Raw genomic sequence first — 12354 nt, forward strand, 5'->3', positions numbered from 1 at the left:
GACCCAGCATGGTCATGCAACTACCGCTGCTAACTGGCTCACCACCAGTACTTTAAAGTTATGTTTGACCCCTTTGTGGGATGAACAAAAAATGGTACGCAAAAACTAATGCAGAGTACCACATCTGGCCATATATATGGGCATCTAAAATCCTTGTTCTAGTTATTAAATATTAAAGGGCCATAATACCCAAATGTTTAAACACTTGAAAGTGATGCAGTATAGCTGTAAAAAGTGGACTAGAAAAATCACCTGAACATCTCTATGTAAGAAAAGAAAGATATTTTACCTCAAAAGTTTCTCAGTAGCCACATCCCATTGTAAAGGACTTCTAAGCCTCAAATTAGTATCTGTCCCAGGACAGCAGAAGGAGCGAGCTTTCGTGCACACATCTCTTTTCCCTATTCAGTGTAAGGAAGTTTACAATAAAATCTTATGAGAGTTAAGTGAAATGTCATGAGATCACAGTAAAAGAGTTCATGACCTCAGCACTGTTGATGCTGATTGGCTGCTGTTCATTTCTTCATTTTTTTTTTTTTTTTTTTTAGCTGCAGCTGAGTATAACTTTTTATACAGAACTTACTCTGCTGAGCTGAGGAAGTTGTGAGGTAAAATATCTTCCTTTTCTCCAACATAGGTGTGTCCGGTCCACGGCGTCATCCTTACTTGTGGGATATTCTCTTCCCCAACAGGAAATGGCAAAGAGCCCAGCAAAGCTGGTCACATGATCCCTCCTAGGCTCCGCCTTCCCCAGTCATTCTCTTTGCCGTTGCACAGGCAACATCTCCACGGAGATGGCTCAGAGTTTTTTGGTGTTTAAATGTAGTTTTTATTCTTCTATCAAGAGTTTGTTATTTTAAAATAGTGCTGGTATGTACTATTTACTCTGAAACAGAAAAGAGATGAAGATTTCTGTTTGTAAGAGGAAAATGATTTTAGCAACCGTTACTAAAATCAATGGCTGTTTCCACACAGGACTGTTGAGAGGAATTAACTTCAGTTGGGGGAAACAGTGAGCAGACTTTGGCTGCTTGAGGTATGACACATTTCTAACAAGACTTGGTAATGCTGGAAGCTGCCATTTTCCCTATGGGATCCGGTAAGCCATTTTCTTAATTTTCAATTTAAGAATAAAAGGGCTTCACAAGGGCTTTAAAGACTGGTAGACATTTTTCTGGGCCAAAACGATTACTTTATAAGCATATTTAATGGTTTATAACTTTGGAGAGTTATTTTAATCTTGGGAATTTTATTAAAAAAACGGTAGGCACTGTATTGGACACCTTTTTCACTGGGGGCCTTTTCTAGTCATAGGGAGAGCCTCATTTTCGCGCCACTAATGCGCAGTTGTTTTTGAGAAGCAAGGCATGCAGATGCATGTGTGAGGAGCTCAGATCCACTGAAAAAGCTTATTGAAGGCGTCATTTGGTATCGTATTCCCCTCTGGGCTTGGTTGGGTCTCAGCAAAGCAGATACCAGGGACTGTATAGGGGTTAACTGTAAAACGGCTCCGGTTCCGTTATTTTAAGAGTTAAAGCTTTCAAATTTGGTGTGCAATACTTTTAAGGCTTTATGACACTGTGGTGAAATTTTGAACATTTCCTTCATACTTTTGCGTATATTCAGTAAAAAAGTGTGTTCAGTTTAAAATTTAAAGAGACAGTAACGGTTTTATTTTAAAACGTTTTTTGTGCTTTGTTATCAAGTTTATGCCTATTAACATGTCTGAACTATCAGATAGACGATGTTCTGTATGTTCGGAAGCCAAGGTTCCTCTCCATTTAAATATATGTGATGAATGTGACAAACAAAGTAGGGACAATGATGCCACTGATAATAATGTTGCCCAAAATGATTCCTTAAGTGAGGGGAGTAAGCATGGTACTGCATCATCTCCTTCTATGTCTACACCAGTCTTGCCCACTCAGGAGGTCCCTAGTGAATCTAGTGCGCCAATTCTCCTCACTATGCAACAATTAACGGCTGTAATGGATAATTCTATTAAAAACATTTTAGCCAAAATGCCCACTTATCAGCGAAAGCGCGACTGCTCTGTTTTAGATACTGAAGAGCATGAGGACGCTGATGATAATGGTTCTGACATGCCCTTACACCAGTCTGAAGGGGCTAGGGAGGTTTTGTCTGAGGGAGAAATTTCAGATTCAGGAAAAATTTCTCAACAAGCTGAACCTGACGTTATTACATTTAAATTTAAATTGGAACATCTCCGCGCTCTGCTTAAGGAGGTGTTATCTACTCTGGATGATTGTGACAATTTGGTCATTCCAGAGAAATTATGTAAGATGGACAGGTTCCTAGAGGTCCCGGTGCCCCCCGAAGCTTTTCCTATACCCAAGCGGGTGGCGGACATTGTAAATAAAGAATGGGAAAGGCCCGGCATACCTTTTGTCCCTCCCCCTATATTTAAGAAATTATTTCCTATGGTCGACCCCAGGAAGGACTTATGGCAGACAGTCCCCAAGGTCGAGGGGGCGGTTTCTACTCTAAACAAACGCACCACTATCCCTATAGAAGATAGTTGTGCTTTCAAAGATCCTATGGATAAAAAATTAGAGGGTTTGCTTAAAAAGATGTTTGTTCAGCAAGGTTACCTTCTACAACCAATTTCATGCATTGTTCCTGTCACTACAGCAGCGTGTTTCTGGTTCGAGGAACTAGAAAAGTCACTCAATCAAGCATCCTCTTATGAGTAGGTTATGGACAGAGTTCAAGCACTTAAGTTGGCTAACTCTTTTACCTTAGACGCCACTTTGCAATTAGCTAGATTAGCGGCGAAAAATTCAGGTTTTGCTATTGTGGCGCGCAGAGCGCTTTGGCTGAAGTCTTGGTCAGCGGATGTGTCCTCCAAGAACAGATTGCTTAACATCCCTTTCAAGGGGAAAACGCTGTTTGGCCCTGACTTGAAAGAGATTATTTCAGACATCACTGGGGGAAAGGGCCACGCCCTTCCTCAGGATAGGTCTTTTAAGGCTAAAAATAAAACAAATTTTCGTCCCTTTCGCAGAAACGGACCAGCCTCGAATTCTACATCCTCTAAGCAAGAGGGTAATTCTTCTCAAACCAAGCCAGCCTGGAGACCGATGCAAGGCTGGAACAAAGGTAAGCAGGCCAAGAAGCCCGCTACCGCTACCAAGACAGCATGAGATGCTGGCCCCCGATCCGGGACCGGATCTGGTGGGGGGCAGACTCTCTCTCTTCGCTCAGGCTTGGGCAAGAGATGTTCAGGATCCTTGGGCGCTAGAAATAGTTTCTCAAGGTTATCTCCTGGAATTCAAGGAACTACCCCCAAGGGGAAGGTTCCACAGGTCTCAATTGTCTTCAGACCAAATAAAAAGACAGGCATTCTTACATTGTGTAGAAGACCTGTTAAAAATGGGAGTGATTCATCCTTTTCCATTAGGAGAACAAGGGATGGGGTTTTACTCCAATCTGTTCATAGTTCCCAAAAAAGAGGGAACATTCAGGCCAATTTTGGATCTCAAGATCCTAAACAAATTTCTCAAGGTCCCATTGTTCAAGATGGAAACCATTCAGACAATTCTTCCTACCATCCAGGAAGGTCAATTCATGACCACGGTGGATTTAAAGGATGCGTATCTACATATTCCTATCCACAAGGAACATCATCGGTTCCTAAGATTCGCCTTTCTGGACAAGCATTACCAGTTTGTGGCACTTCCATTCGGACTAGCCACTGCTCCAAGAATTTTCACAAAAGTACTAGGGTCCCTTCTAGCGGTGCTAAGGCCAAGGGGCATTGCAGTAGTACCCTACTTGGACGACATACTGATTCAAGCGTCGTCTCTACCACAAGCAAAGGCTCATACGGACATTGTCCTAGCCTTTCTCAGATCTCACGGGTGGAAAGTGAACGTAGAAAAAAGTTCTCTATTCCCGTCAACAAGAGTTCCCTTCTTGGGAACAATAATAGACTCCTTGGAAATGAAGATTTTTCTGACAGAAGCCAGAAAATCAAAACTTCTAAGCTCTTGTCAAGTACTTCATTCTGTTCTTCTTCCTTCCATAGCGCAGTGCATGGAAGTAATAGGTTTGATGGTTGCGGCAATGGACATAGTTCCTTTTGCGCGAATTCATCTAAGACCATTACAACTGTGCATGCTCAGACAGTGGAATGGGGATTATACAGATTTGTCCCCGACGATCCAAGTAGATCAGTGGACCAGAGATTCACTCCGTTGGTGGCTGACCCTGGACAACCTGTCCCAAGGGATGAGCTTCAGAAGACCAGAGTGGGTCATTGTAACGACCGACGCCAGCCTGGTGGGCTGGGGCACGGTCTGGAAACACCTGAAGGCTCAGGGTCTATGGTCTCGGGAAGAATCTCTTCTCCCGATAAACATTCTGGAACTGAGAGCGATATTCAATGCTCTCAAGGCTTGGCCTCAACTAGCAAAGGCCAAATTCATAAGGTTTCAATCAGACAACATGACGACTGTTGCATATATCAACCATCAGGGGGGAACAAGGAGTTCCCTGGCGATGGAAGAAGTGACCAAAGTAATTCAATGGGCGGAGCTTCACTCCTGCCACTTGTCTGCAATCCACATCCCAGGAGTGGAAAATTGGGAAGCGGATTTTCTGAGTCGTCAGACATTTCATCCGGGGGAGTGGGAACTCCATCCGGAAATCTTTGCCCAAATAACTCAATTATGGGGCATTCCAGACATGGATCTGATGGCGTCTCGTCAGAACTTCAAGGTTCCTTGCTACGGGTCCAGATCCAGGGATCCCAAGGCGACTCTAGTAGATGCACTAGTAGCGCCCTGGACCTTCAACCTAGCTTATGTGTTCCCACCGTTTCCTCTCATTCCCAGGCTGGTAGCCAGGATCAATCAAGAGAGGGCTTCGGTGATCTTGATAGCTCCTGCGTGGCCACGCAGAACTTGGTATGCAGACCTGGTGAATATGTCATCGGCTCCACCATGGAAGCTACCTTTGAGACGGGACCTTCTTGTTCAAGGTCCGTTCGAACATCCGAATCTGGCATCACTCCAACTGACTGCTTGGAGATTGAACGCTTGATTTTATCAAAGCGTGGGTTCTCAGATTCTGTCATTGATACTCTTATTCAGGCTAGAAAGCCTGTAACTAGGAAAATTTACCATAAAATATGGAAGAAATATATCTGTTGGTGCGAATCGAAAGGATTCCCATGGAACAGGGTAAAAATTCCTAAGATTCTATCCTTTCTACAAGAGGGTTTGGAGAAAGGATTATCTGCAAGTTCTTTGAAGGGACAGATTTCTGCTTTATCTGTTTTACTTCACAAGAAGCTGGCGGCTGTGCCAGATGTTCAGGCTTTTGTTCAGGCTCTGGTTAGAATCAGCCTGTTTACAAACCTTTGACTCCTCCTTGGAGTCTCAATTTAGTTCTTTCAGTTCTTCAAGGGGTTCCGTTTGAACCCTTACATTCCGTAGATATTAAGTTATTATCTTGGAAAGTTTTATTTTTGGTTGCAATTTCTTCTGCTAGAAGAGTTTCAGAGTTATCTGCTCTGCAGTGTTCTCCTCCTTATCTGGTGTTCCATGCAGATAAGGTGGTTTTGCGTACTAAACCTGGTTTTCTTCCGAAAGTTGTTTCTAATAAAAATATTAACCAGGAGATAGTTGTGCCTTCTTTGTGTCCGAATCCAGTTTCAAAGAAGGAACGTTTGTTGCACAATTTGGATGTAGTTTGTGCTCTAAAATTCTATTTAGAGGCTACAAAGGATTTCAGACAAACATCTTCCTTGTTTGTTGTTTATTCTGGTAAAAGGAGAGGTCAAAAAGCAACTTCTACCTCTCTCTCTTTTTGGCTTAAAAGCATCATCAGATTGGCTTATGAGACTGCCGGACGGCAGCCTCCTGAAAGAATCACAGCTCATTCCACTAGGGCTGTGGCTTCCACATGGGCCTTCAAGAACGAGGCTTCTGTTGATCAGATATGTAAGGCAGCGACTTGGTCTTCACTGCACACTTTTACCAAATTTTACAAATTTGATACTTTTGCTTCTTCTGAGGCTATTTTTGGGAGAAAGGTTTTGCAAGCCGTGGTGCCTTCCATCTAGGTGACCTGATTTGCTCCCTCCCATCATCCGTGTCCTAAAGCTTTGGTATTGGTTCCCACAAGTAAGGATGAAGCCGTGGACCGGACACACCTATGTTGGAGAAAACAGAATTTATGTTTACCTGATAAATTACTTTCTCCAACGGTGTGTCCGGTCCACGGCCCGCCCTGGTTTTTTAATCAGGTCTGATGATTTAATTTCTCCAACTACAGTCACCACGGTATCATATGATTTCTCCTATGCAAATATTCCTCCTTTACGTCGGTCGAATGACTGGGGAAGGCGGAGCCTAGGAGGGATCATGTGACCAGCTTTGCTGGGCTCTTTGCCATTTCCTGTTGGGGAAGAGAATATCCCACAAGTAAGGATGACGCCGTGGACCGGACACACCGTTGGAGAAAGTAATTTATCAGGTAAACATAAATTCTGTTTTTTGCATAGAGATGCTCAGGTGATATTTTCCTGTCAGCTTTTTACAATTATACTGCATCAGTTTCAAGTGATTTAGCATACGAGTATTATGACGCTCCGTTATTATCTATTGGGCAGGTGATTTAGCCTTGTCACTGATCATGCCCCATTAAAGTGGATCGTAACTTTTTTTTTAAATATCTTTATTAGACTTAGCCATTTAAGTAACAGAATAAATCAAAATAAAAACAGAGAAAATAACATCTGTTCTGCATATACACGTCTCACAGGACGACCAAGGTCTCGCAGGACCAACATAAATCATTGACGTATCGATACAAAAACAATTTTAGGCAGTCATAAAAGTATTAGTGATATTTCTAGATTCAATAACGACTACGATTTTCAAAACTAAATAGAAAAAAAAAAAAAAAAAAGAGAACCAAGAAGAAAGGGGATGGAAAAAACAAAATGGGAGAACAAGATCCACCCCTCCTCCTCCCGTAGCCAAGAGTACTAACCAGCATCTGAAGTATCAACTTTCTGTCAATTCGCCATGTAAAACTAATTCTGCGAAACTTACTGAAGCCAGAGTGGATCGTACCTAAACAAAATTGATAATATAAATAAACTGGAAAGTTATTTAAAATTGAAGGTTCTATCTGAATCGCGAACATTTAATTTTGACTTTACTGTCCCTTTTAACAGTACATTTACTGCAAAGTTTAGTAAAGCAGTTATTGATCTTCATTTTTTTTTTCTTTAAACGTGAAATTAGAGGATTCTTAAAAATAGAATGTTTATTATTCTGTAGTCTTGTCTTGTAAGTGAAATAAAAAAACTCATGCAGTCACTGTGTGACGGCTTGTTTTACTGAGTATTTTTCTTTTTAATGACACGATGAGTCCACGGATCATCTTAATTACTAATGGGATATTCACCTCCTGGTCAGCAGGAGGCGGCAAAGAGCACCACAGCAAAGCTGTTAAATAGCTCCTCCCTTCCCTCCCACCCCAGTCATTCTCTTTGCCTACGTTAGTGATAGGAAGTGGTAAAGTGAGGTGTTAGAAAAGATTCTTCAATCAAGGGTTTATTATTTTTAAAGTAGTGCAATATTGTGCTGCTTTGTTCTAGAGTGTAGCCATAGTCCATATCAGTCTCTTCAGTAGAGCAGTGGTGGCTTTAGAGCAATGGGAACTTGTGGGACATAATTCTCACTGCGCCTCCCATATATTGATGCTGCCCTAATCCTGATAGCCTAAGCAAGGATTACTCAGGCTTTATCCTTTTCCACAGGGCTATGTAAGGGAGAGGACCTCTCAAACCTGAGCTGCCCTGCTGTCGGGCAGATTTTAAAGGTAAGTGCTAACATTTTATTCTGGGTCTAGCAAAGATCTCAGGAAGTGGAGCACTTTATTGGGACATAACCTATCTATATAGAGGGAGGGGATCCTGTGACAGCACATTGTTAGCAGGCACTGGGGCTGAGGAGACTAGAAGGTGGCTTTTACTCTGGGGGCCTCAATCTCTTGGACTGAGCAAAAGTTAAAGGGACTCAGGAGGAGGTGTTTGTTTGAGTCACACATATGGGCTATAGTGCTACCTAACATGCGGTAGCCCAGTTTTGGGCTGCACTATCTATCTCTAGGCACAATAATAATGGTGACCGGGAGATGGAGTGTTATCACGCCCACGAGGGGCAGAGCTATGTTTGAGGCTGTTTTAGGCTGCGCACTCCACATTGATTCCGATCTAACGGAAGGTAGAGCAACTATCTAGTTCTAGCACAGTCTTTAGTATTTTTTCCCATATGTGGATCCGGCCAGCGCTATATAAAAAAAAGCTGCGTTCCGGATCTGTTTATGAATAAGTAAGTAACGTTATTTTAAGTGCATTTTTGAGACAATAAACAAAGTTTGCAATGTATTATTCTGGCCAGATGACACCTCTGCAAGATTGAACTGAGCTGTAGATAGGTTCTGCAATATTTGCATGCTAATCTAACTTCTGCACAGAAAAATAAAAAGTTACAGTTTAAAATTTAAAGAGACAGTAACATGTTTTATGTGTTAATTTTTTATTAAAAAATTCCAAATGTTTATATGTGTAATTCATCCTTTGACTCAGGATGGACCAGGAGGCCCTGCTAGGGATCTCTTGTTTTAGGCTTGGATACCAATGTGGTACTACCAATCCTCTCATTTATTGAGAGATCTTTAATTGATGAAGATAAACTTGTTCTGAACCTACTCCTCTTTAGGCACATGCTGCTTAGGAGTCTATTGACAATGGTCAAGTTATGCCACAAATTTCTCCTAAGGTGTCCCAAAAAATGTATAGCCCACATGCAGTGCCCTGCGTTTCCTCTCACACTCCACCTGGAGTTACCTTGTGTTTAATACATGGTCTGTTTTTCCCACGCTGTAGGGAAAATGTGCAAGAGGACATATTATCTCAGAATCGTGTTTTTGATTCAGTTGTAGATAGTCTGAATACTTCGGTAGTATCGCATAAGGAATTCTTAGTCTCTGATGAGGTAATACCTTTATCTGATCCTGAGTTTATTTTCTCTCTTTTTTTTAGCTACTCCGGGTGACCCCGACACCAGTGGGTTATACTAATATTGTGATGTGCCCTTCATAGTGGAAGTATTTCCTGTACCAGATAGGGTTATAGAGTTACCCCTTTTTCTTTAACTTAGAAGGAAGACGATACTCTGGGGGAATGAGAATTTCCACGCTAGCCTAGGGAGATGCTATTCGCATGGGGGATAGTAGTTCCTTAAGGACCCTATGCAGGTGAAGAACCCTATGGTTAGAAGTTAGAGGGTGTACATTGTCAGCCTGCGGTTGGTATGCCTACTGTTTCCAGTGCGGCGATGTACTGGTTTGATGAGTTGTCTGTTTCTATTGGACAGACACCCCTCTCGCAGGGATAGGAGAAGGGCTTTTAAGTAAGTAGACTCCTTTAAATACAGAATAGCGAAAAGGAAGTATGAGAATTTTGTTCCTTTCGAGATTTCTAGGAAAATTCTTCCTCTCCTCAGAAGTAGAAGCAGTTTAAGTCTTCTGGATACCCTATCTGGCTTAGAATAGGGGAAAATGGTCCAAGAGGCTTGCTGTTGAATCAAAGACAGCATGAGGAGCGTGAACCCGATCTGTAACGGGGCAGGTTCTCCTTTTTCAATCTGGTTTGGTCTTTGTGATCATGTTCCCTGGGGGGGTGTACATTGTGTCCAAGGGATACAAATTTGAGTTCAAGTATTTCCTTCTAGGGGCAGGTTCCTGCTTCAAGATTATTGGCAAACCAGACAAAAGGAGAGGCGTTCTTATACTGTAAGAGATCTTCCCTACCTGGGAGTGATTTGTTCCCGTTCCATTACTTCGTTCCATTCTTCCTTTGATCCATGAGGGTAATTTTATGACAACAATGGATTTAAAGGACGCATACCTGCATGTTCCCATTCACAGGGATCATCACAAGTTCTGTTGGCAGTGCTTCGTTTTCGGGGCATTGCAGTGGCGCCCTATCTGTACGTCATCCTAGTCCAGACGGCATCATTACAGCAAGCAAGATCCCACATGGTGTTATCCTTCCTGCGATCTCACGGGGGGGGGGGAGGTAAATTTGGAAAAGAGTTCCTTAGTTTTAAATACAAGGGTAACTTTCTTAGGAACTATATTAGATTCCCTATCAATGAAGATTTTTCTGACAGAAGTCAGGAAATCAAAGATTATCAATACTTGTCTAGGGCTTCAGTCCACTCCTCGGCCTTCAGTGGCTCAGTGCATGGAGGTAATCGGGCTGATGGTGGCGGCAATGGACATCATCCCGTTTGCTTGGTTCCACCTCAGACCACTGCAGTTAAGCATGCTCAAACAATGGAACGGAGATTATGCGGATTTGTCTCCTCGAATACTACTGGAGCTGGAGACAAGGGATTCTCTTCAATCGTGGTTGTCTCTGGATCATCTCACCCAGGGAACCTGCTTTCGCAGACCATCTTGGGTGATTGTGACAACAGACACCAGCCTTCTAGGCTGGGGAGCAGTCTGGGGTTCCCTAAAGGCTCAAGGAGTTTAGACTCAGAGTCTGTTCTTCCTATAAACATCCTGCAGCTGAGAGCGATCTTCAATGCTCTTCTGGCCTGGCCTCAGTTAACCTCGGTCCAGTTTATCAGGTTTGTTGGACAACAAAACTTCAGTGACTTCAATCATCAGGGAGGAACGAGGAGTTCCTTAGCGAGGACAGAGGTATCCAAGATAATTTAGTGGGCGGAGGCCCATTCTTACTGCCTGTCGGTGATCCACATCCCAGGGGTGGACAACTGGGAGGCAGACTAACTGAGCAGGCAGACCTTTCATCTGGGGGAGTGGGATCTCCATCCGAAAGTGTTCTCCAGCCTGATTCTCAAGTGGGGTCAGCCGGAATTAGATCTCATGACATCTCGACAGAATGCCAAGCTCCCGAGATACGGTTGAGGTCCAGGGACCCCCAGGCGGGAGTGATAGATGCTCTGGCGTTTCCTTAGACTTTCAGTCTAGCATACCTATTTCCTCCATTTGCGCTTCTTCCTCGGGTCATTGCCCGAATCAAGCAGGAGAGGGCATCGGTGATTCTCATTGCACCTGCTTGGCCTTGCAGGATTTGGTATGCAAATCTGGTGGACATGTCATCTCTGCCACCTTGGAGAATTCTGTTGAGGAAGGACCTTTTAATCAAGGGCCCTTCCTTCACCCAAATCTAGTTTCTTTGAAACTGCCTGCCTGGAGATTGAACGCTTAATTTTATCCAAGCAGGGTTTTTCTGACTCTGTCATAGAGACCATGATTCAGGCTCGTAAACCTGTAAATAGTAGGTTTTACCATGAGATATGGCGTAAACATCTCTATTGGTGTGAATCCAAGGGCTACTCATGGAGTAGAGTTAGGATTCCTAGAATTCTGTCTTTTCTCCAAGAAGGTTTGGAGAAAGGTTTCTCGACAAGTTCCCTAAAGGGTCAAATCTTGGCCTTATCTATTTTGTTACACAAATGTCTGGCGGATGTTCCAGATGTACAATCATTTTGTCAGCCCTTGGTCAGGATTAGGCCTGTGTTCAAACCAGTTACTCCTCCATGGAGTCTAAATTTTAATTTTTAAAGTTCTTCAAGGGGCTCCGTTTGAGCCTATGCATTCCTTAGATATTAGGTTGTTATTTTGGAAAGCTTTGTTTCTTGTTGCTATTTCTTCTGCTCATAGAGTGTCAGATATCTCGGCATTGCAGTATGAGTCCCCTTACCTTATTTTCCATTCAGATAAGGTAGTTTTACGTACTAAATTAGGATTTCTTCCTAAGGTTGTTTCTGATCGGAACATTAATCAGGAGATTGTTGTTCTTTCCTTGTGTCCTAATCCTACTTCTCAGAAGGAACGGCTTCTGCACAATTGGACGTGGTCCGTGCTTTAAAGTTTTACCTACAGGCGACTAAAGATTTTCGCCAATCTTCTGCTTTGTTTGTGGTTTTTGCAGGAAAACGTAGGGGAGAGAAAGCAACGGCTATTTTTCTTTCTGGCTGAAGTGTATCATATGTTTTGCATATGAGACTGCTGTACAGCAGCCTCAAGAGAGAGTTACGGCTCATTCCATGAGGGCCGTTGTTTACTCATGGGCATTCAAAAATGAAGCTTCTGTGGAACAGGATTGCAAGGCCGCAACTTGGTCCTCTCTTCACTCTTTTTCAAATTTCTATAAATTTGACACTTTTGTTTCGGCTGAGGCTGCTTTTGGGAGAAAGGTTCTTCAAGCAGTGGTGCCTTCCGTTTAGGTTCCCTGTCTTGTCCCTCCCGTATCATCTGTGTACTCTAGCTTGGGTA

General features: G+C 42.9%; 1 protein-coding gene across 1 annotated transcript in view; it reads left to right on the top strand.

Annotated features, from left to right (window-relative positions):
• CHORDC1 (cysteine and histidine rich domain containing 1) overlaps positions 1–12354 on the top strand; it is a gene marked incomplete in the record, with an annotated part of 188509 nt that overhangs the window by 172757 nt on the left and 3398 nt on the right.

Source organism: Bombina bombina, chromosome 3, assembly GCF_027579735.1.
Source record: "Bombina bombina isolate aBomBom1 chromosome 3, aBomBom1.pri, whole genome shotgun sequence".
Lineage (NCBI taxonomy): Eukaryota > Metazoa > Chordata > Amphibia > Anura > Bombinatoridae > Bombina > Bombina bombina.